Source organism: Penaeus japonicus, unplaced genomic scaffold (genome assembly GCF_977035675.1).
Source record: "Penaeus japonicus unplaced genomic scaffold, GWHDUDI00000001_assembly GWHDUDI00000039, whole genome shotgun sequence".
Lineage (NCBI taxonomy): Eukaryota > Metazoa > Arthropoda > Malacostraca > Decapoda > Penaeidae > Penaeus > Penaeus japonicus.
The window spans coordinates 24,604,482-24,626,567 of NW_028234441.1; the positions used below are offsets into that span (position 1 = coordinate 24,604,482).

Here is a 22,086-nt window from a genome sequence, read left to right on the forward strand (position 1 = left end):
ATTCAGGCACTCACCCACGACCTTCTGAGCGCCCTCTCCTGCGAGTCGAAGGAGGAGACCAAGACGCACGAGAGATGAAGCTAAACCGACAGACACAGTCGACACAAACAACGTTAATCCTTAAATACTTCTTTCATATGTATATATTTATACTCGATTCACAACATGTTACGTGTATAAACACAAGCACGCACACACACACACTCTTTTCCTCTCTCTCTCTCTCTCTCTCTCTCTCTCTCTCTCTCTCTCTCTCTCTCTCTCTCTCTCACTCTCTCTCTCTTTCTCTGTGTGTCTGTCTGTCTGTCTGTCTGTGTCTGTCTATCTACCCTCTCTGTCTCTGTCTCTGTCTCTCTCCCCTAACATACTGCAACCACGTTGAAAGATTCGTTCGTCAAATCATGTTGCAAATTGCAGATCATGCTGATGACTGTGATTCCCCGCTCATTAGCAAAGGGATGAATGACGTAACATGCAAGGATGGTCATTAGGAGAAGGGGAGAGAAGAAGAGAGGAGGAGGAGGAAGAGAAGAGAGGAAGGGAAGAAGGGAGGAAAAGAAGGAAAGAGAGTAGAGGATGGGAGGGGAGGATATGTGAGGAAAATAAAAGAACATAAAAGAAAACAAAAGAGAGGAGACGAGAAGAGGAAGAAAATTTAAAAGGAGAAGAAGGGAGGAAGAACGGTGAGTGAAACGAAAGAGGAGATGAGGGGATAGGATGGAAGAATAGAGCGGGAGAGAAAGGGAGTGGGGAGGAAGTGAGGGAAGGGAAGTGAGGGAAGGGAAAGAGGAGGATAAGAAGGGAGAGAGAAAAGAGAGGGGGAGATGATGAAGGGGAAGAGGAAGGGAAGAAGTGAGGAAGAGGGGAATTGGTGAGGCGGAGGGGAGGAAAATGGGAGGAGATGACGAAGAGAAAAGAGGAAGATGAAGAAAAGGGGATAAAAGCAGAGGGGTGTGGTACACGAGGGGAAAAGAGGAGAGGAGAGGGAAAAGAGAACCAACGAAATAATAGGACAAGGGGTGCAGAGATTAAAGAGGAGGTGTGAGAGAGAGAGAGAGAGAAAGAGAGAAAGAGCGAGAAAGAGAGAAAGAATGAGCGAAAGAAAGAGAGAAAGAGAGTCAGAAGGGGGTGGGAGAGGAGGAGGAGGAGGAGGAGGAAGAAGAGAGGGAGGGGGTACCACTGACCCTGACCTTTGGCGCCAGTCCTGGGTGTGGCAACTGAAGGAGGGAAGGGGAGAAGGGGGAAGGGGGATGGGGGGAGGGATGGGGAGGGAGAAAAAAAAAAGAGGAGGGGACACCATGATGATCCTGTGTGTGTACGATCTTACGAAGGTCATGGAATCTTGATGACTGGGACCTTGAGACGAAAGATCTTTTGACGCTGTCATAGTTACTGTTATTACAAATATCATTATTCCTTTTTGATGTTACTACCATCTGATGATATTACTAACATTATAAATTACTAACATTACTAACAATTACTATCGTTATAAATGTTCATGGCATTATCAGTACTATCATGATTACTATAAATAATCATCATTATTATAATTATAACTTTTGTATTATATTTTCTTCTTAATGACAACTCAAACTTCTAGTCGTAATATCGTCTTTATAAACAGACAAATAATTACTCAAGAAAAGTCTGTAAGAAGTTGTGTAATTTTGGGGAAACACATCACGTGAGCATTATAACTGCCTTGCCACATGGGGTCCGAGGCACGTCACAAAACTCATAAGGTCTGTCCTAACGTCAGATCTCCCTCCCTCCCGTTCTCCACTTTCTCTCTTTCTTTATTTCTTTCTTTCTCTCTCTCTCTCTCTCTTTATTTCTTTAATTTTTTTCTCTCTCTCCTTTGTCTCAATAAACTTGTCAAAGTCAAAAAATAAGTCTCTCTCTCTCTCTCTCTTTTGTTTCAATAAACGTGTTAAAGTACAAATAAGTCTCTCTCTCTCTCTCTCTCTCTCTCTCTCTCTCACACACACACACACACACACACACACAGACAGACAGTAATACACCTGGCACTCTCACGATACTCACTATGTCCTTCAGTAATTTTGTGTCCCATCGCACCAATAAATCTCTCTCTCTCTCTCTCTCTCTCTCTCTCTCTCTCTCTCTCTCTCTCTCTCTGCTAGCTATCTAAATTATTTATACCCATCATAATAAACTGATTTCCCACAACCACCTCATACACCAACATACGAAGATTAATCTTGCTTAGTCTCTGAGATGAGCCACATAGAATCCTATGCATCCTTTTAACAGTACAATCTACCTCATGCAGACCTCATCCACAACCTCACAACCTCACAACAACCTCACAAGACGATTGGTCACAAAGCGGCCCTAAAACAAACCGGAAGTTTTTAATAAAAAAGAAAACAGGACAAACTACCTTTCCTTTTCGAACACTGGCGACCGGAAGTGCTTCATTAAGTCTCATTTACACAAATTTCGAGCCGAGTCGAGTCATCAGGGTTCTTCGTACTGTGTGACCTTCGCCTGACTTCTGCAACGGTGCAGGTTGCGCGCTCTTACCTTCAGGGGAACATGTGGGAATTCGGCGCTGCAATCTGTCTGTCTGTCTGTCTCTCTTATTTATCATTATTCTCTTTGCTTTGCCTGTCTGTCTCTATCTCTTTCATGCTGATGCTAATATACCATGTGCTATATTTGCCTGTCTGTCTACCTGTCTTTCAATCTCTGTTTGTTTGTCTCTCTGTCTGTTTGTCAATCTGCCTGTCTATCAATCTGTCTGTCTGTCTGTTTGTCAATCTGCCTGTCTATCTATCGTCTATCTATCCATCTGTCTGTCTGTCTCTTCTAAATAGTTTCCCCAAGTTAAGGGAAAACTTATTAGCACTATGATTCCGCGTACAATAACACAGCAAAGTAAAATAACAAATGGTGGTAATAAAATAATAATGGAGAGAAACGGCCATAACGAAACAACGATAAACCCAATGGCACCAGCAGAAAAATCCTTCCTATAAATAAATAACAAAAAATCGAGAGAGAGAGAATTCCAATAACCATTTTTATTACACCCGGGAAGAGGTCTCCACACACACACACACACACACACACACACACACAGATCCCCCCTCCTCCCCCTACAAAAAAGGTCACTTCCCATCACCACCCACCACTCCCACCACCCACCCCCTACCCCCGCCCCTTCAAGAATCCTCACAAAAGCGCCGTCACTGTACACTTCCCCCCCCCCCTCCTCCCTCCCCCCCGTCAACATTCGCTTCCTGCCACCCGTCAATGTAATCCCTTATATAGCATATCCTCCACCTTGTACAGGGGCATCGGGTGGGGGAGGGGGGAGGGGGTGGGAACAGTAAAGGGAGGGGAGGGGGCAAAGTAGGGGATAGGTATGCAGAAGGGGGAAGGTAAGGTAAGGGGGGAAGGGAGTGTGTATGGTAGGAAATAGGGAGGGGGAGGAAGGAAGGAAGAAGAGGAGACAGACGGTAGATAGGGAAGTGGTGGGGAGGTAGAGAAGGGGGGAAGCGAGGGGGGGGGCAAGGAAGGAGGAGAAGAGACGGGCGGGAAGGGAAGTGGAGGGGAGAAGGGGTATGTGGTAGGGGTGAGAAGAGGGGGGAGAGGGGGGAATGGAATGGAAAAAGGGGGGCGAGTGGGGGTAGGAGAGGGGGGAAGATAAGAGAAAAGCAAGAGTGAAGGAGTGAAGAGAAGCAAGATAAGAGGTACGGGAGAGGAGCAACGCGGGGAGAAATAGGAGGAGGGGGAAGAGGAGAGAAGAAAGAGAGAGAGAGAGAGAGAGAGAGAGAGAGAGAGAGAGAGAGAGAGAGAGAGAGAGAGAGAGAGAGAGAGAGAGAGAGAGAGAGAGAGAGAGAGAGAGAGAGAGAGAGAGGCAAGCGAGAGGGGGAGGTGGTGAGAGGCGAGCGAGAGGGGGAGATGGGGAGAGGCAAGTGACAGGAGAGGGGAAGGAAGGAGGAGGAGGGGGAGGGGGCTAGCACACGTGGCACCCGACCGTCAAGGCGCACGAGATCTACTTTTACCATTCATTGTCATGGCACCCAAACTAGGCACTGACCTCACCCCAGAGTGCCTTCCGCCGCCGCGCTCCCTCAAGGCACGGATGCCACGGGCGGACCTTGCACTAACTGGGTATTCGGCGCCATAATGTATACGGTAATAAGGGGGTCATTTCCGTGTACTTCCTTGAGCGCATATTGCAGATGGATATGACGCTCGTTGCACACACAATCGGCCGGAAGTATAACGCTCCCTGCAGTTCCGGTGTTCAACGCGGGGGGAGGGGAAGGAAGGGGGGGAGGAGGAGGAAGGGGAGGAGAGGAGGATTGGAAGAAGGGGGAAGAGAGGAAGGGGAGGGGGAGGAGGAGGAGACGGAGGAAGAGGAAGAGGAAGAGGAGGGGGAGGGGGAGACGGAGGAAGAGGAGGGGGGAGTGGGAGGGGAGGAGAGGAGGGGGGAGGAGGAGGAGGAGGGGATGACGGAGGAACAGGAGGAGGGGAAGGGGATGAGGGGCGGGGGAGAGAGGATAAGAACAAGGGGAAAGGGGAAGGAAGGCAAGAAGGGAGAGAGAGAGAGGGAAAAATGAGAATAAGAGGGGAGAGGGAAGGGGGGGAGAGGGGAAAAGGACGGTTGGTTAGAGGTGAGGAAGATAGGGAGGGAAAGAGGACGGAGAGACGGTATAGAAAACAACAATAAGAGGAAGCAAGGGAATAGGAAGAACCGAAGACAGGGACAGGAGTGGTATGAGCAGGAGGAGGGAAGGAGGGAGGGAGGGAAATAAGGAGGGAGCGAAAGAAGCGAGAGAAAGAATGATGGAAAGACTGCTGAAAGGATGGAAGAAAGGATGGAAAAAGAGAGAAAGAAAAAAAGGAACAAAGAAAGAAAGAGAAAGAGAAAATGAAAAAAAAGACCTGCACAGAAACCTAAAACGGGAGAGTCGAAAAATTGAAACGAAGAAAAAAAAAACGAAAATAAAAAAGACATACAAACAGCGATAAAACAAGAGAAGATTCCAGCAACACCAGCTGACTCGTTAACCTTTGGCACTGCACACAACACCTGCCTATCACCGAGAGAGAGAGAGAGAGAGAGAGAGAGAGAGAGAGAGAGAGAGAGAGAGAGAGAGAGAGAGAGAGAGAGAGAGAGAGAGAGAGAGAGAGAGAGAGAGAGAGAAAGATAGATAGAGATAGAAATAGAGATAGATAGATAGATAGAGATAGATAGAGAGAGAGATTCAGTCTAAAATAAAAATACATAACAATAAAGTAATGATATCAATAAGGAAAAAGCCAGTTAATTAAGTCTAATCAAAATAAAATTCGACAGCAAACATCGAATCAATCTATTTACATGAACCTTCTCTTTAACAACACCTTTGTACCTCATGGATCTATTGTGACTAATATCAACAGATGAACTTTTATTGTTGTTGAAACACACGCATGCTATTTACGTACTGCATAATGCATGGTGTTGCACGTATATTGCTGTCTATGTACTGTATAATGTATGTTGCTGTACGTGTGTTAATGTCTTCGTACTGTATAATGCATGTTGCTGTACGTGTATTGCTGTCTACGTACTTTATAATGTATGTTGTTGTACGTGCTTTCTCTACGTATTGTATAATCTATGTTGTTACCCATTATTACATGTTATTTCGTCTTTTGGTGTTTTGATTAACATACGACGATTATATAATGGGAGAAATAATGTAATAGGGAATTAAGAGACATAGCGTTGCTGAGAGATTAAACAGCAGAGGAAAGGGAGAGGGGGAGATGGGGGAGGGGGAGAGGGAGAGAGGGGGAGAGGGAGATATGGATGGAGATGTAGGGAGATGGAGGTATAGGGAGGGGGAGAAGGAAGGAGAGGGAGAGGGAGAGGTAGAGAGGGAAGGAGAGGGAGAGAGGGAGAGAGGGAGAGGGGGAGAGGGAAGGAGAGGGAGAGATAGGGAGAAGGGGAGACTGAGGGAGAGAGGGAATGGCAGGAGGGAGCGAGTGAGTGATGGAGATAGAGAAGGAGAAAGGGATAGGGGGAGAGGGAGGGAGAGAAGGAGAGAAAGAGAGGGTGGGGGGGAAGGAAGAAGGAAGGAGGAAGGGAGGAAGGGAGGAAGGGAGGGAGGGAGGGAAGGAGGGAAGAAGGGAAAGAGAGAGATAAAAAAGCGACAGAGAAATATACCAAATAGGAAAATTTGAGACAGAGAGAAAAAAAGACAAATTGAGAAATTAAAAAAAGAAGAAAAAAAAGAAAGGACATTCATAATAACAAGACATTCACAATCGACGCTGACCTTAACTTAAAAGACCAACCCCTGACCTTTCACCGCAGGTCAAACGCACATCGTTCCCACCTGTTCACACTGGGAAACCTCCGCCAAGGTCAAAGCACGGGCGTGACGAAGGTTATTCTCAGGTCATATGTCGCCAACAGAGTCAAACTGTGACGTAAGGAAACTTCCGGAAGAACTGGGTTCTTACTTTATGATCTTGAATTTATGCGTGTCTATTTATATTGGTGTATTTATTCATTTTCTCTCTTTCTCTTTCTTTTTCTTTTTCTCTTTCTCTTTCTCTTTCTCTCTCTTTCTTTCTCTTTCTCTTTCTCTTTCTCTCTCTGTATGTGTGTGTGCATGTATGTGTATATGTATGTGTATGTGTGTGCGTAAGCGTAAGCGTATGTGTATGCGTATGTACATGTACATATACATATGCATGTGCACGTGAATGTGTGTGCATATGTATGTATATATGTATGTGAGCGCATAATCTCACACCTAAAGCTTAAAACGAAATAATCCGAAAATAACATAAAATAAAAACCACAAAACACAAAAATACAGCATTTAACATTTAAAATCAACCTCCCACAATAGAAACTAGACTTCATAACAAACACAACATCCATAACAACAAATACATCCACAACAACACTAACAAACACACCAACCATAAAATCTATCAATAATAAAATAATAATAGTAAAAAAAAATACAACAAATACATCATCGATACAAGAACAACAAACAAAGAAACAAACAAACTACCTCGGTATGCGAATAATGTTCCGATCGCCGGTAGTCCTCTAATGACGTCACACATCAGAACGTGCTGACATCATTTCGGAAGGTCATTTGGTTGTTTTTGCTTGTTTGTTTTTCTGTATCCGCGTACGAAACAATGAAAAAAGCGGCCTATTGTTATGCCATGAAGCTCCCTGTTTCTGTAATAGATGTTGAGTGACCTCTCTCTCCCCCCCACCCCTTCCTCTGCTGATCTCCCCTCACCCCCTCTTTTCCTCCGCCCCCTGTTCTCTCCTTCCTCCACCTCCTGTTCTCTCCTTCCTCCACCTCCTGCCCCGCCCCCCCTCTTGCCACCACCTCCCATTTCATTAACTTCTATCACCTCTTTCTTCCCCCCTTCTCCCTCCTCCTCCCCTGCACTCCTTTCTACACCCCTCTTCCTTCCCCCCCCCTTATCCACCTCCCCTTCTCTCCCCCTTTCATTCGCCTCCAAATCTACCATCTCCTCTTACCAACTCCTCCTCCTCCTCTTCTTTCCCCACTCCTCCTCCTCCTCCTATTCCCTCAACCTCCTCCTCCTCCATCTCCTGTTTCCCCACTCCTCCTCCTCTTCTCTCTCCCGCCCTCACCACTTTCCTCTTTCCATCTACCTCATCCTCTTTTCCCTCCTGCATCTCCCCTTCCTTCATACTCCTCCCCTTTTTTTCTACTTAAACTTACCCTCTCATTAAAATATATCAATGTATTTCACTAGATGGAAAATAGGAATAAATATAACACACACCTAAGGAAAACATTTCTTCATAAGTATAACACACACCTAAGGAAAATATTTACTTATAAGTATAACACACACCTAAGCAAAACATTTATTTATAAGTAAAAATAAATTTTTAAGTATAACACACACATAAGGAAAATATTTCTTCACAAATGTAACACACACCTAGTAATTATAACAATAACAACAATTATGATAATAATAATATCAATGATGATGCTAACACCAACAACAATAATAGGGATAGAAGTAAGAATAAGGATAATACGAATAAAAATAATAAAGATTAGGAGGAGGATAAGAATAAACAAGAACACATACAAAACAAATGAAATTAATAATAAACAAAATAAACAAAAATCCAAACAAGAATATAAACACAAAGATAAGAATTCAAGAAAAAAACAAACAAACAAAAAAAAAAAACGATTTAAATATGCACGAGATTACGAACAACAAAAAGGTAAATAAGAAAGATAAATTGAAGCTTTGGTTGCAAAGGATAAGGATGGCGAGGATGGGGGCTTAGGAGAGAGAGATTCTGTCGAGTCATCGCCAGGAGGATGGGATTGAGTCACAGACACGTGGCAGGATGATAATACTCATGTATGTGTGTACATGTATATACATATATGGAATCACACACACACGCACACGCACGCACACACACACACACACACATGCACACATGCACACACACACACACACGGGAGAGAGAAAAAGAGAGAGGGCAATAAAAGAGAGAGAGAGAGAGAGAGAGAGAGAGAGAGAGAGAGAGAGAGAGAGAGAGAGAGAGAGAGAGAGAGAGAGAGAGAGAGAGAGAGAGAGAGAGAGAGAGAGAAAGAGAGAGAGAGAAAGTAGAGAGAGAGAGAGAGAGAATGAGAGAAGTGAGAGAAAGTGGAGAGAAAGAGAGAGAAAATGAGAGAAGTGAGAGAAAGTGGAGAGAAAGAGAGAGAGAATGAGAGAAGTGAGAGAAAGTGGAGAGAAAGAGAGAGAATGAGAAAGAAAGAGAGAAAGAGAGAGAGAATAAAAGAAAGAGAGAAAGAAAGAAGTATCACCACTTCCTTCTCAGCTCCTTAAAATTCCTTCCTAAAAAGGACCAAAAAAAGCCTGAACTCCCACTCAGCCAGCTGCAGCAGGTCTATGGCCTTGTATGGTTACGGTGCCTCGCGTTATGTCACTCATTGCAAAACCACAACGGCTGGCACTACCATGACACTGTTACTAACATCAAGTTCTTTTCACGTTTCCTTTCCTATACAGCTTTTAAGTAATATATTTTTTTCAATATCATTTTTATTAATAATTTTCCGTTATTTTTTATATCAGAAGAACGGAGGGTTAGATGTAAAAAATAAATAAATAAAGGAAGGAATATAGTAAGAGTGAGAGTGTGTACGAACGTGTAATCAACTGTTGTGACGTCACAGGTAACTCCCGATTTTTCCCCCTGTGGTTGAGGTGATGACGTCATCGCGTGAGTCAGACTAATGGCATGTAACGGCAACTTTGAAAAGGCACAAAGAGGGGGGGTAGAGAGGAGAGGAAGAGAGGAAGATGAAGAGAGAGAGAGAGAGAGAGAGAGAGAGAGAGAGAGAGAGAGAGAGAGAGAGAGAGAGAGAGAGAGAGAGAGAGAGAGAGAGAGAGAGAGAGAGAGAGAAAGTAGGGGAGGGAGGAGAGGGCGAGGGCGTGTGCGTGCGCGTGACCAATACAACTATGGTATATCTCCCTTAAGAAGAGGGAGACTGAGAGAGACAGATACATACATACATACATATATGTACATATGTATATATGTATATATAAATATATATATATAAATAAATAAATAAATATATATATATATATATATATATATATATATATATACATACATATACATACATACACACACAGAGAGAGAGAGAGAAAGAGAGAAAGAGAAATAGAGAAAGAGAAATAGAGAAAGAGCGAAAGAGAGCGAAAGAGAGACAAACCAATCCAACCACCCTCACCTTGTGTTCACCTCTCTCTCTCTCTCACTCTCTCTTTCTCCAAACCACGAGAGGGGAAACGAGGGGAGAAGAAGAGGGTGCAAAGCGGGGAGCTAAATACAGAACAGCTGACGACACTAGGCGTGGATAGTGCACTCAAACCGACCCTCTTTCCTATTAACCCAATTAGAGATTTCGCGTGAGACATCGCACCCACGAAATAACGAAAAAAAAAAAATAAATCAATAAAAAACAAAATAAAACTGAAACGCAAAAGACACACTTACACACAAACAAATAAAACGCATTGACACAAGAATCATTGTAAGTGAGAACACGCGTTATATACACGAGGTCTTCACTTACCACGTGACTTGCAAGTGTCCTACATAAACAAACAAGGAAAACAAGTAAAGGTGCCACTCCCCATCTCCCCCCTGCAGTGCCTCGTGCCAAGGTGATGCAACATGGACACTGTAGCACATGGAGAATGTTGCACGTTGCATACACATCTTCCCTGTACATAATGTGCTTTAGAAGCCTTCAAGTTCAAGATGAACTGTAACTAATATGGAAACGTCTATATATGAGTGAATGAATTAATGAATAAATGAAGGAAGGAAGGAAGGAATAAATTAGTGTGTAAGTGAGTGAGTGAATGAGTGAAAGACTTAATGAATTAATGAAGGAAGGAAGGAATAAATTAGTGAGTAAGTGAATGAGTGAAAGACTGATAGAGTGACTGACTGACTGACCGACCGAACAAAAATCAAAGATGCTACGCTTCTCCATCTATCTCTTGTGCCCGCCTGACCTTGATGAGATAACCAGAGCGCCCCCAGACTCTCACTCACTCACTCACGACTCACGACTCACGATTACTCATCAGCCTTCGTCCTGCTCGACGGACTATGAATGAGGAGAGACTTGTCCCCAATCGATGGAAAGTTTTGAAAGTGAAGTTATTGAAGCGATGGGAGAGATAGAGAGAGATAGAGAGAGATAGGGAGGGAGGAGGGGGGAGGAGGGAGGCGAGAGGGAGGAGGGTGGAGGGGAGGAGGGGAGAGGAGTGGGAAGAGGAGAGGAGAGAGAGAGGGGGGGGGCAAAGATAGATAGATAGATAGATGGATAGATAGATAGACGGAGAGATATGGGGGGGGGGATGAGATGGAGAAAGAGGGAAATAGGAAGAAGTGAGATGGAGAGAGAGAAAATGAAAATAAAAAAGAGAGAAAGTTATAGGAGTGATAATCAAAAGATAAAAATCAAACAAAACAACACAGTGACAAAGAGCGAGAGAGAACAGAGGCAATGAAACGTGAAATCATGCAGAACAGAACAGAACAAATAACAGTTTCCCTCTCAACAAACCACGCAGAGCGAGAGAGAGAGAGAGAGAGAGAGAGAGAGAGAGAGAGAGAGAGAGAGAGAGAGAGAGAGAGAGAGAGAGAGAGAGAGAGAGAGAGAGAGAGAGAGAGAGAGAGAGAGAGGAAGAGAGAGAGAGAAAGAGAGAGAAAGATAGATAGAGAGAGAGAGAGAGAGAGAGAGAGAGAGAGAGAGAGAGAGAGAGAGAGAGAGAGAGAGAGAGAGAGAAAGAGAGAGAGGGAGAGAGATAGAGAGAAAGAGATAGATAGATAGAGAGAGGGGGGGAGAGAAAGAGAAAGAAAGAAAGAAAGAAAGAAAGAAAGAAAGAGAGAGAGAGACTCTGTTCTGACTGTCTCCACCACACCCACGCACGGCCACACTCTCGCTGCTTCACCACAAGTGTCCACACATGCTGCAACCGATTCACCACCTCCCCTCCCTCCCCTTTCCCCCTCCTCCCTCTTCCTGATTCGTCACCTCTCTCTTCTCTCCTTCCTTCTCCTCTTTTCTGGTACACCACCTCCCTTTCCTCTCCCCTACACCCCGTTTTATTCCTTATCACTATCTCTGTTCATCCCCTTCCTCTTCTCGATCCATCTTCTTCCCCGTTTCCCCCCCCCCCCCGTTTAATCCCCGACTCCCTCCCCCCCTCCTCCACTCCCTCTTTCCTTCCCCCTGAGGATATATATTCTCTCCCGTTTATCTCTCTTTCCCTACCCCTCGTCCTCTCTTCTCCCCCGTCCTCTTTCCCACCACCTCCTCCTCCTCCTCCTCTCCCCCTTTTGCAAACACATACAAAGAACACCTATTATCTCCTCAGATCGCTTGCACGCACGCACACACACACACACACACACACCGACTCACGTTTCACTAGCCCTTAGACCAGCTTCTGAATCACTCCCAGATTGACAATGAGAGTATTCCACTTCTATGACAACTCTTTAGCATCGTTATTACGTGTGACGTCATCATGTTCATCGTCATCATCGTCATCATTATCATTATCACTGATTATTATCACTATCATCATCATTATCATAATTATCATCATTAACGCCGCAACACACAGACCCATAAAAGTAAAAGTTTTATCCTAAACACAAATATCTATCTAAAAATCTGTCTATCTATCTATCTATCTGTCTATCTATCTACCTCACAACCTACGTATCTATTTACGTAACTATCTATCGTCAGCCTCCCATAGCAAGATAAGATAAGACTGATGTCTCTCCATAACCTTTTGACCTTACTTGGAGAGGTCATGTTCCGCTAAATTTGGAGAAGAGGTCATTTTTGGAAGGAAGGAAAGGGGGGGGGGCGAGGGGAGGAAAGGGGGAGGGGGAGGGTCGCAACTGATAAGAAAATATGTGTACAGTTTATACATAGTACGGGTGGGTGAGATAATGAATGAGAGAATGAATGAGTGAATGAATGCCTGAAAGAGTGAATGAATGAGTGAGTGAGTGAGTGAGTGAGTGTATGAGTGTGTGAGTGAGTGAGTGAGTGTGAGTGTGAGTGTGAGTGCGATTGTATGGAGTGAGTGAGTGAGTGAGTGAGTGGGTGCATGTGTGTGTGCATGTGTGTGCATATATGTGTATGTATGTGTGTGTGTGTGTGTGTGTGTGTGTGTGTGTGTGTGTGTGTGTGTGTGTGTGTGTGTGTGTGTGTGTGTGTGTGAGAATGTCTGTGTGTGCATGTGTGTGCGTGCATGTGTGTGTGTGTGCATGTGTGTGTGTGAGTGAGTGCATGTATATGTATAATATAAATATTTATATATATATATATATATATATATATATATATATATATATGTGTGTGTGTGTGTGTGTGTGTGTGTGTGTGTGTGTGTGTGTGTGTGTGTGTGTGTGTGTGTGTGTGTGTGTGTGTGTGTGTGATACAAAGACAAACCAAAGCAGAAACCCCAAATAATACAACACAACTGCAAAAAAATCTTCGCTACGCCAGATGTTGCACAAGCGATTGCAAGAAAGCCTACGAAGACCTAGACATGCGCAGATTCGCTATTCTGCAAAGTCGATGTCTGGATCATGCGACACTCTTGCAATTCTGCAATCTGTTACTTTGCTCTTCCTTTGCAATGCTGACCACCCGATTCGCGAGAATAGGAAAATGAATATATACATAAATAAGAAAAATAATAAAGATGCAAATAACGGAAGAATACAATACATATATAATAAAATGAAAGTTGTAAATAATAACACTAATAAAATATGTATTAATGATTTCCAAAACACAAAAAGCAAAAAGCAAAAAAAAACTATCTATCGATCTATCTTTCGTATCTATCGATTTATCTATCTAATGAAAGAATACAACAAAATAAATCTCTATTTTTCTCATAGTCTTATTTATTGTTAATGTAAATGCTCTTATACGGGAGAAAAAAAAATATATATCTTAAAAAATCTATAATATGTATAACCAATAATCCAGAGAGATAATAGAAAAAAAATGATTGGAACAATTTTCCAAACATCAAAAAAAAGATTTAATACACGGCTTTCTCCATCACTGATAAAAAACGAAACTAAAAAAAAAAGTATATATGTAGCCGACAGCCAGCCACTTACACTAACGGAACTCACAACATACTCTGTAACACCACAAAAACTTTCGTATTGCAGAATCGAATCGGTAATGCCATCTCTAATCACTTCTACCCCCCTCTCCCCTCCCCATCTCTACCCCCCTACCCCATCCCTATTCGTCCGCGACCCCTTACTGGACAAAGCGTATAGGTGTAAAAAAAATGAAAAAAATGAAAAAAAAGGAAAAAAAATATGCAGGTCAAAGCATTGCCTCATCTAAGTGGGTGTTAGGGGGTAGGAAGAGGGAGGGGGAGATGGAGGGGGAGGGGGAAGGAGGAGGAGGAGGAGGAGGAGGAGGAGGGGGGAGGGGAGGGAAAAGGGAGGGGGAGAGGGAGCGAGAGGGGGAGAAAAGGAGGAAGAAAGAGAGGGAGCGAGAAGGGGGGGAAGAGGAGAAATAGAGACAAAAGAAAAAAGAAAAAAGAGAAAGAGAGAGAAAATGACAGTGATTCAGCCAAAGAAAAGACAAAATGAAAGAAAGAAAGATACAGAAATAGCCGCAGGTATAGATCAAATAACAGACAAACACACAGGCAAACAGACACCTATACAGAGACAGCGAGAGAGTGAGATAGCAAAGAGATAGGCACGGAAAGGGAAACAGGTAGAGAGATAAACAGATAAACAGAGAGAGCGAGATAATGAGAGAAAGAGAAAGCGAGACGGAAGGAGTTAACTAGCGAAACGGCTCCCCCCTCCTCTCCCTCCCTCTCCCCATACCCCTTCCCTTTTCCCTCACCCCCTTGTCTTTCACTCCCTTCTCTTATTCCTATCCCTTACTCCCCTTCTCTTCACCTTCTTCTTTCCTTTCCCCTACCCTTTCTCGCTGCCGTTTCCCTTTTCTTTCCGCCCTACCCCTCTCTTCCCTTTTCCCTCCCTCATCCCTTCCATTTTCCTTTCTTCCCCTTACCCATCCCTCATCCCTTTCCCCTCCCCATCCCCCACCCCCATCCTCATTCCTCATTCCCCTCCCCCACCCTCACCCCCATCCTCATTCCCCTCCCCCACCCCCATCCACATTCCTCATTCCCCTCCCCCACCCCCACCCCCATCCTCATTCCTCATTCCCCTCCCTCATCCTCCACCCCCTTCCCTCTCCCACCCCCATCCCTCTCCCACCCCCACCCTCCTTCCCCCCCTCCCCCCTCCCCCCAACGGTGCGCTTCTGTCCCGGCGGTTTACACCCGACGAGAACCAGAGCAGAACTGCCGTGTCCTCGCCCACTATCCGCGGTTCTGGCTTCTCCATCGCAGCTGACACTAGGTAAGAGAGGCCAATGCAGGTGTAAGGTAGGAATGAATGGGGTTGATTGTTTGCTTGTGTGGTGTGGGGTGGGGATGGGGTGGTGTGGGGTGTGGGGGGGATGTGGGGGGGTGGGGGGGTAGTGGGGTGGGGGGGTGGGGTGGGTTGGGTGTGGTAGTGATGTGGGGTGGTAGTGGTGTGTGTGTTTGTGTGTTGTGTTTTATATATATATATATATATTTATATATATATATATAAATGTGTGTGTGTGTGTGTGTGTAAACATATATATATATATATATATATATATATATATATATATATATATATATATATATATATATATATATATATATATATACCCTTCTCGTCGCCCACAACCATCTCCATTCCACATTCACGCATATTCTACCCACGTGGCCGCCCACACGCCCACACACAATGACAAAGAGCTCGGCCTAAATCGATTACTGACCGTCCCTCCCCCTCCTCCTCCCTTACCCCTCCCCTCCTTCCCCCTCTTCCTCCCCCTGTCATATCGACCCCCACACCCTCCACGCTACCCCCCACCCCTTCTTATTCTAAATGGAAAATCAATAACCATTTCCTCTTCTCTTCTTCTTTGCTTATTCTCCTTTATTCTGACTTATCTTTATACTTCTTCCTTCTTCTTATCGTTCTTCTTCCTTCTCCTCCCTTTTTTCCTTCTCTTTGTTTAATCATTTATATTCTTCTTTCCTCTCCTCCTTTCCCTCCTCCCCTTACTTCTTCTTTCTCCTCATCCCCTTACTTCTTCTCCATCTTCTTCCTCTTCTTTTTCTCCTCCTATTCCTTCTACCTCTTATTCTTCCCCTTCCCTTTCTCCCTCCTCTTCTTCCTCTTCTTTTTCTCCTCCTCTTCCTTCTACCTCTTATTCTTCCCCTTCCCCTTCTCCCCGTCCCCTCTTTCCCTCTTATCGCTTGGTTCCAGTTCGTGACAAGAAGCATGCAAGGGGGAGGAGAAGAGGGTGGATAGGGAGGGGTTAGAGGGGGGAGGAGAAGAGGGTGGACAGGGAGGGGTTAGAGGGGGGGGAGGAGAAGAGGGTGGATAGGGAGGGGGTAGAGGGGGGGGGAGAAGAGGGGTGACAGGGAGGGGGTGGAGGGGGGAGAGAAAGGGGTGGATAGAGAGGGTTAGCACCCGAGGGAGGAGAAGAGGGTGGATAGGGAGGGGTTAGAGGGGGGAGGAGAAGAGGGTGGACAGGGAGGGGTTAGAGGGGGGGGAGAGAAGAGGGTGAACAGGGAGGGGTTAGTGGGGGGAGGAGAAGAGGGTGGACAGGGAGGGGTTAGAGGGGGGGGGAAGAGGGTGGATAGGGAGGGGTTAGAGGGGGGAGGAGAAGAGGGTGGACAGGGAGGGGTTAGAGGGGGGAGGAGAAGAGGGTGGACAGGGAGGGGTAGTGTAGGAAGCAGGGGGAGGGGAGGGGACGGGTAGGGAGAATGAGAGGGGCATCGGGAGGGGTAGGGCAGGATGAAGGGGTAGGGGTGGGGGTGGGGGAAGGGGAATGAGAGTGGCAGGGGGTGGGGAGGGGAAGGGGAGGGGGAAGGGGAGGAGCAGGGAAGGGAGAAGAAGAGGGTATGGAAGGGGGGGAGGAGAGGGGCAGAGGAGAGGGGGGTCTTAAAGGGTGAGGGGAGAGAGAGGAGTAAGGAAATGAAGGGAAGAGAAGGGACAGCGGAGAGGAGAGGGCACAGGGGTAAGGAAAAGGGAGGAGGAGGAAGAAGAGGAGGAAGAGGAAGAGGAGGAGGAGGAAGAAGAGATGGAAGAGGGAGAGGGGAAGGAGGAGTAGAGAGATGGGTAAGGAAGGGAGGTTTAGAAAGGGTTGGGGAGGAAAGAAGGAAGGAAAGAGGAAAGGGAGACAGAGAGGGGAAACAAAACAGAGGGAAACGATAGAGAGACGAGAGAGAATAAAAGCAAAAAAGGAAAGAGACTAAAAGAAACCTGATGAAGATGAAAAAATAGAAAATAACTGTAATTACATAATAGCTACAATAGAAATACTAATAATGATAAAGATAAGAAATAATAATGATGATGATGATGAGGATAAAAATAATAAAAATAATAAAAATTAATAAAAATAATAAAAATAACAAAAATACAACAACAACAACAGACCAACACCAAAAAAAATCATAGTTATACAATGCTTAAGAAATACACTCCCCTCTAAAACAAAAAACAAAACAAAAACAAAAGAAATACAAAAAAGGAAAAAAAACACCCTCACAACAAACAAACAAACAAACAAAAAACACAATTCCCTACCCTACCCCCCTTCTCAAAAAAAAAAAAAAAACACACACCCACAGCTTCCTTCCCTCATCTCGCGGTTAGACCCGAGAGGTGGGCGCCTGGGCGGCCGGGGAACGAACACTGTACACACTCGGCTCTACAAACATTTCATTCGGCATTTCGAGGGTGTTGTACTGTTGGCGTGATGAGCTGAAGTGAGCGCGGAGGGCGAGAGTGAGGAGGTGAAAAGGGGCGGAGGGACAGGCTAAAAGGCGCAGAAGGGTACGTTGGAGAATGGGGGGGGGGGGGAAGGGGAAGGAAAATGGGGAAGGAAAAGGGTTGGGGGTAGGGGGAGGGGATGAGAGAGGGGGTGGGGAATGGAAAATGGGGAAGGAAAAGGGTTGGGGGTAGGGCGAGGGGATGAGGGAGGGGGTGGGGATGGGGATGGGGATGGGGATGGGGAAGAGGGTGAAGGGAATGGGAGGGAAGAGGAGGGAAGAGAAAGAGTGAGAGAGGGCTGGAGGTATGTTGGAGAATGGGGGGGGGGGGAAGCGGGTAGGTGAAGGGGATGAGGGAGGGGATGGGGAAGAAGGTGAAAGGAATGGGAGGGAAGAGAAAGAGAGAGAGGGCTGGAGGTACGTTGGAGAATGGGGGGGGGGGGGAAGGGGATGAAGGAGGGGATGGTGATGGGGAAGAAGGTGAGGCGAATGGGAGGGAAGAGGAGGGAAGAGAAAGAGAAAGAAAGAAAGAGAAAGGGCTGGAGGTATTGGAAACGTGTGTGTTTACATGAATGCATTCGTGCATATCTAAGAGTATAAGTGAACGCGTGCGTGTGGGCAGATCTAAGCGTCCGTGTATCCATCCATACGCCCACACATGTCTCAACCATATACGTTATCTACCTGTATTTACCTATCCTAGAAATCTCTCCACCACGTCAAGTCAAGTCCTAACCAGCGGCTCAAGACATCCTAAGGAATCTCCCGAGACGACTAAATCTCCCCGACTCGACTTTCTCTTTAAGCTTTCTGTCTCTCCAAAAGGTAATCGATGTCTCACGTGTGTTTTTGTACCGGTATTTTTAAACTTGAAGATCGAGAATGTGGGAGAGAGAGAGCAGACGTCTCTGTGTTCATATATAATGGATAGGAAGAGTGACTTTTGAATTAATTACATTAAGTACACTGGCTCCACTGATCTGGATGAATAAACAAATATAAAGTTTATGTCCGTCGTTAAAGCTGTTTATTAATCCGAGTGAGAACCTGGATATTGTTATATTGTCTCGGTCCAATAAGGTTTTAGTTATACAATGTGTTTGTCTTGTTTAATAAATAACAACAAAAGCAACATGGCAATATAATGCCATTATGATAAATAAACACAATGCAATTGCTATGCTCCTCCCCTGAAACCCGTAAGATAATTAACACCAGCACATGCAAAAGCAATTGCTACCGAGGGCACCGTCGAAAGGAACGCCTTCACGTTATTGCATTTCGTAACTTTGCAACCGTCTGGGCAATCAGCGTCACAACATCCCGGTTGCAGACACGACAATCAGATCATGTTTCCCCCTCTCCCCCTCCCCCCCCTTCTCTTACCCCTAACACCCTTCCCCTTCCCTTTCCCCTCCTCCCCCCACCCAATGCCCGTTCTCCCTCCCCTACTTCCCCGTCTGTCACCTCCCCACCACTCGTCCCTCTACCCTCTACTCTTCCTCCCTGCCAACACCTCCCTGACAACACTTCCCTGACAACACCTCCCTGACAACAATAAAGAAGTAGAATGCTACGCTCTTCACCCTAAACCAGGCTTCACGATGTCACTCTTACTGGGTTTTAATACGATACCCTCTCCCTTCCCCCTTCCCCCTCCACTCCTCCTCCCTTCCCTCCTTCCCTCCTTCCCCCTTCTCTCGTCCTAAACACACTGCAACACGAAGGGTGAGAGAAGGGAGAGGGAAACCCTGCTTCCTCTTTCTAAGGGAGGAGGGAGGAGGGGGAGGGGTCTTGAGAGGAGGAGGAGGAGGGGGAAGGGAGGTTTGAAGGGAAGAGGAGGAGGGGGATTGATGGGAGGAAGGGGAAGGGGAGGGGATTGAAGGGAGGAAGAGGGGAGGGGGAGGGAATTGATGGGAGGAAGGGAGGAGGGGGAGGGGAAGAAGTGGGAGGGGGTGGGGGCTTAAAGGGAGGAGGGGGAGGGAGGGTACCGCAGGCTTAGTGGGTGTGTCGGGGGCTACATCCACCCTATTGGCAACACTTTCACTCCATATTCTTTGAACACCAAAAGGAAAACAGACACGTTTCTCCCCCCCCCCCCATCTCTCTCTTTCTCTGTCTGTCTGTCTGTCTGTCTGTCTGTCTCTCCCTCGCTATCACTCTCGCTGTCTTCCTCTTCCCCACTTTTCCTTTCCCTTTCCCTCTCCTTCCCCTTCCCAATCCCCATCCCCATCCCCATCCCCATCCCCATCCCCATCCCCATCCCCATCCCCATCCCCATCCCCATCCCCATTCCCATCCCCATCCCCATCCCCATCCCCATCCCCTTCCCCCCCCTTCCTCTCCTCTCTTTCACCCCGCTGCTGTTGTGGTCACGCCCATGTGGCTTAATCCTGAACAACGTAGAGAAGAGTAAGAGAAGCAAGGAGACGTGAAGAAAAGGGTAAGGAAAAGGGAGGAAGGTGGAGGAGGAGGAGGAGGGGGGAGAGGGAGGAGGAGTGGGAGGAGGAGGAAGATAAGGGAGGGGGGGAGGAGGAGGAGGAAGAAGAGGAGGAGGAGGAGAAGGAGGAGGAGGAGGAAGATGATGATGATAATGAGGAGGAAGAAGAGGATGATGATGATGATGATGATGATGAGGAGGAGGAGGAGGAGGAAGAGGATGATGATGATTAAAAGGAGGAAGAGGAGGAGGGAAGAAGAGGGAGGTGGAGGAGGTGGAGGAGGTGGAGGAGGAGGTGGAGGAGGTGGAAGAGGTGGAAGAGGAGGTGGAGGAGGAGGAGGAGGAGGAGAGGGATGGGGAGGAGGCGGAGGAGGAGAGGGATGGGGAGGAGGAGGAGGAGGAGAGGGAGGGGGAGGAGGAGGAGGAGGAGAGGGAGGGGAGAGGGGGAGGGGAGGAGAGGGAGGGGGGAGGGGGAGGGGAGGAGGAGGACAAGGAGGAGAGGGAGGGGGAGGAGGAGGACAAGGAGGAGAGGGAGGGGGAGGAGGAGGAAGTGGTGGTAGAGCAGGAGGAGGAAGTGGTGGAGGAGGAGGAGGAGAGGGAGGGGGAGGAGGAGGAGGAGAGGGAGGGGGAGGGGAGGGGGAGGAGGAGGAGGAGGGGGAGGAGGAGGAGGAGGAGGAGGAAGTGGTGGTGGTGGAGGAGGAGGAGGGGGAAGTGGAGGAATAGGGAAAAGGAGGGGGAGGGGGAGGGGGGGAGGGGGAGGAGGAGGAGGAAGGGGAGGAGGAAGGGGAGGAGGGAGAGGAGGAGGAGGAGGAGGAGGAGGAAGTGGCGGAGGAGGAGGAGGAAGTGGAGGATGAGGAACATAAGGAGGATAAGGAGCAAGAGTAAGTTGAGGAACGGGGTGGTGGTGGTGGAGGAGGAAAAGAAGAAGGAGGAAGAAGAGGAGAAGAATGAGGAAGAGGAGGAGAGGAAAAAAGGAGGAAGAGGAGGAAAAGGAGGAGGAGGAGGACGTCCACCGATCGATCCCAATGAGATGTTCGCTCCCCCTCCCTTTCTGCCCCCCCACCCCCCTTTCCAGAGGCAGCGTGGTTGACTCGCCTTTTTCGCCTCCAGTCAGTGTTCCTCTTGATGTCCCCATTTGCAAAATCCTTTTCAACATCAAGCAACAGCCGAGGGTGTTCATTGGTCTGAGATCTGACTGCGAAGAGGGAGTTGCCATGCGTGAGGTCTGTCTGATCGAGGCGTGAGAACTAGTCATTCATTTGATCTTTCACTTTTTTTCAACTTCGTCTGTGCGTCGTGTGTGTGTGATCGGTGTTGCACTTGTCTCTTGCAAAGTGCTGGTTCTTCTTGCAAATTGGGAATGCCGTTTACCGACTTTATTGTTGTCGTTTGGTTGTATTTGTTCGTTCGTGGGGTTTACTCTCGCTCGCCCCCGTGTTGCCGACTGTAAGGGCAATATGGGTCAACTTCCTATGGCACAAAATCACACAGATGATAAGATAAAAACTCCCTTCACACTTAGAATCGCTCACTTACCTTCAGATAACAAATGAGAATCAGCTGTCACTAGTCGTCGGCGAACGGAACAGCAGGAAAACAACAGCTTATTTCGCGCACAGCTTGCCAGCAATAAAAAAAAGAATAAGAAAAACAAGAAGTACGTCTTAGCACACGTCAAGCGAGACACGAAAAACCTAATCCTCTTCGTCCCTTCAGTGGAACAAGATCGAATCCTTTCGTAGGTGTTCCAACGGCACAGAAGAAGACTGTTGTTGTATGTCGCGGGATCCCACAAGAGAGAGGAAGAGCAGCGTACACCTGAACACACAGCTTTCCACCACAGCACTGAGGCGGCCGCGCTCGCTGCTGTGGCGGTGTAGCAGACGACGCACTCCCAGCTGGGTTGCCATGTACGAGATTAAATGGCAACGTGGAACTGTGGATTCATTTCTCGCTAAAATACACATGTTTATTAATTTTGGGGGTACTTTTATATTTAGGTATGGATCTTTTGATGCCTTTTGATCTAACGAAGTGATAAATGTTTAACGTAGAGTGTAAGGATAGCGAGATATTATATGTTTTCAGAGTGAAAAGCGTTCTCGCATGTGTGAACACTGGTTGGAGTTTTATTGGCATAAATTTTAACCCGA

The 22,086-nt window shown here is 46.6% G+C and overlaps 1 protein-coding gene across 1 annotated transcript in view; it reads right to left on the minus strand.

Annotated features, from left to right (window-relative positions):
* The window catches only part of LOC122252993 (uncharacterized), a 96,953-nt gene extending 75,171 nt beyond the window's left edge, over positions 1–21,782 (minus strand). Inside the window, exon 1 of the mRNA XM_043015733.2 lies at positions 21,470–21,782. The gene's annotated coding sequence lies outside the window, so the exon portion shown is untranslated. The remainder of the gene's footprint in view (positions 1–21,469) is intronic.
* Between the last annotated feature and the right edge of the window lie 304 nt (positions 21,783–22,086).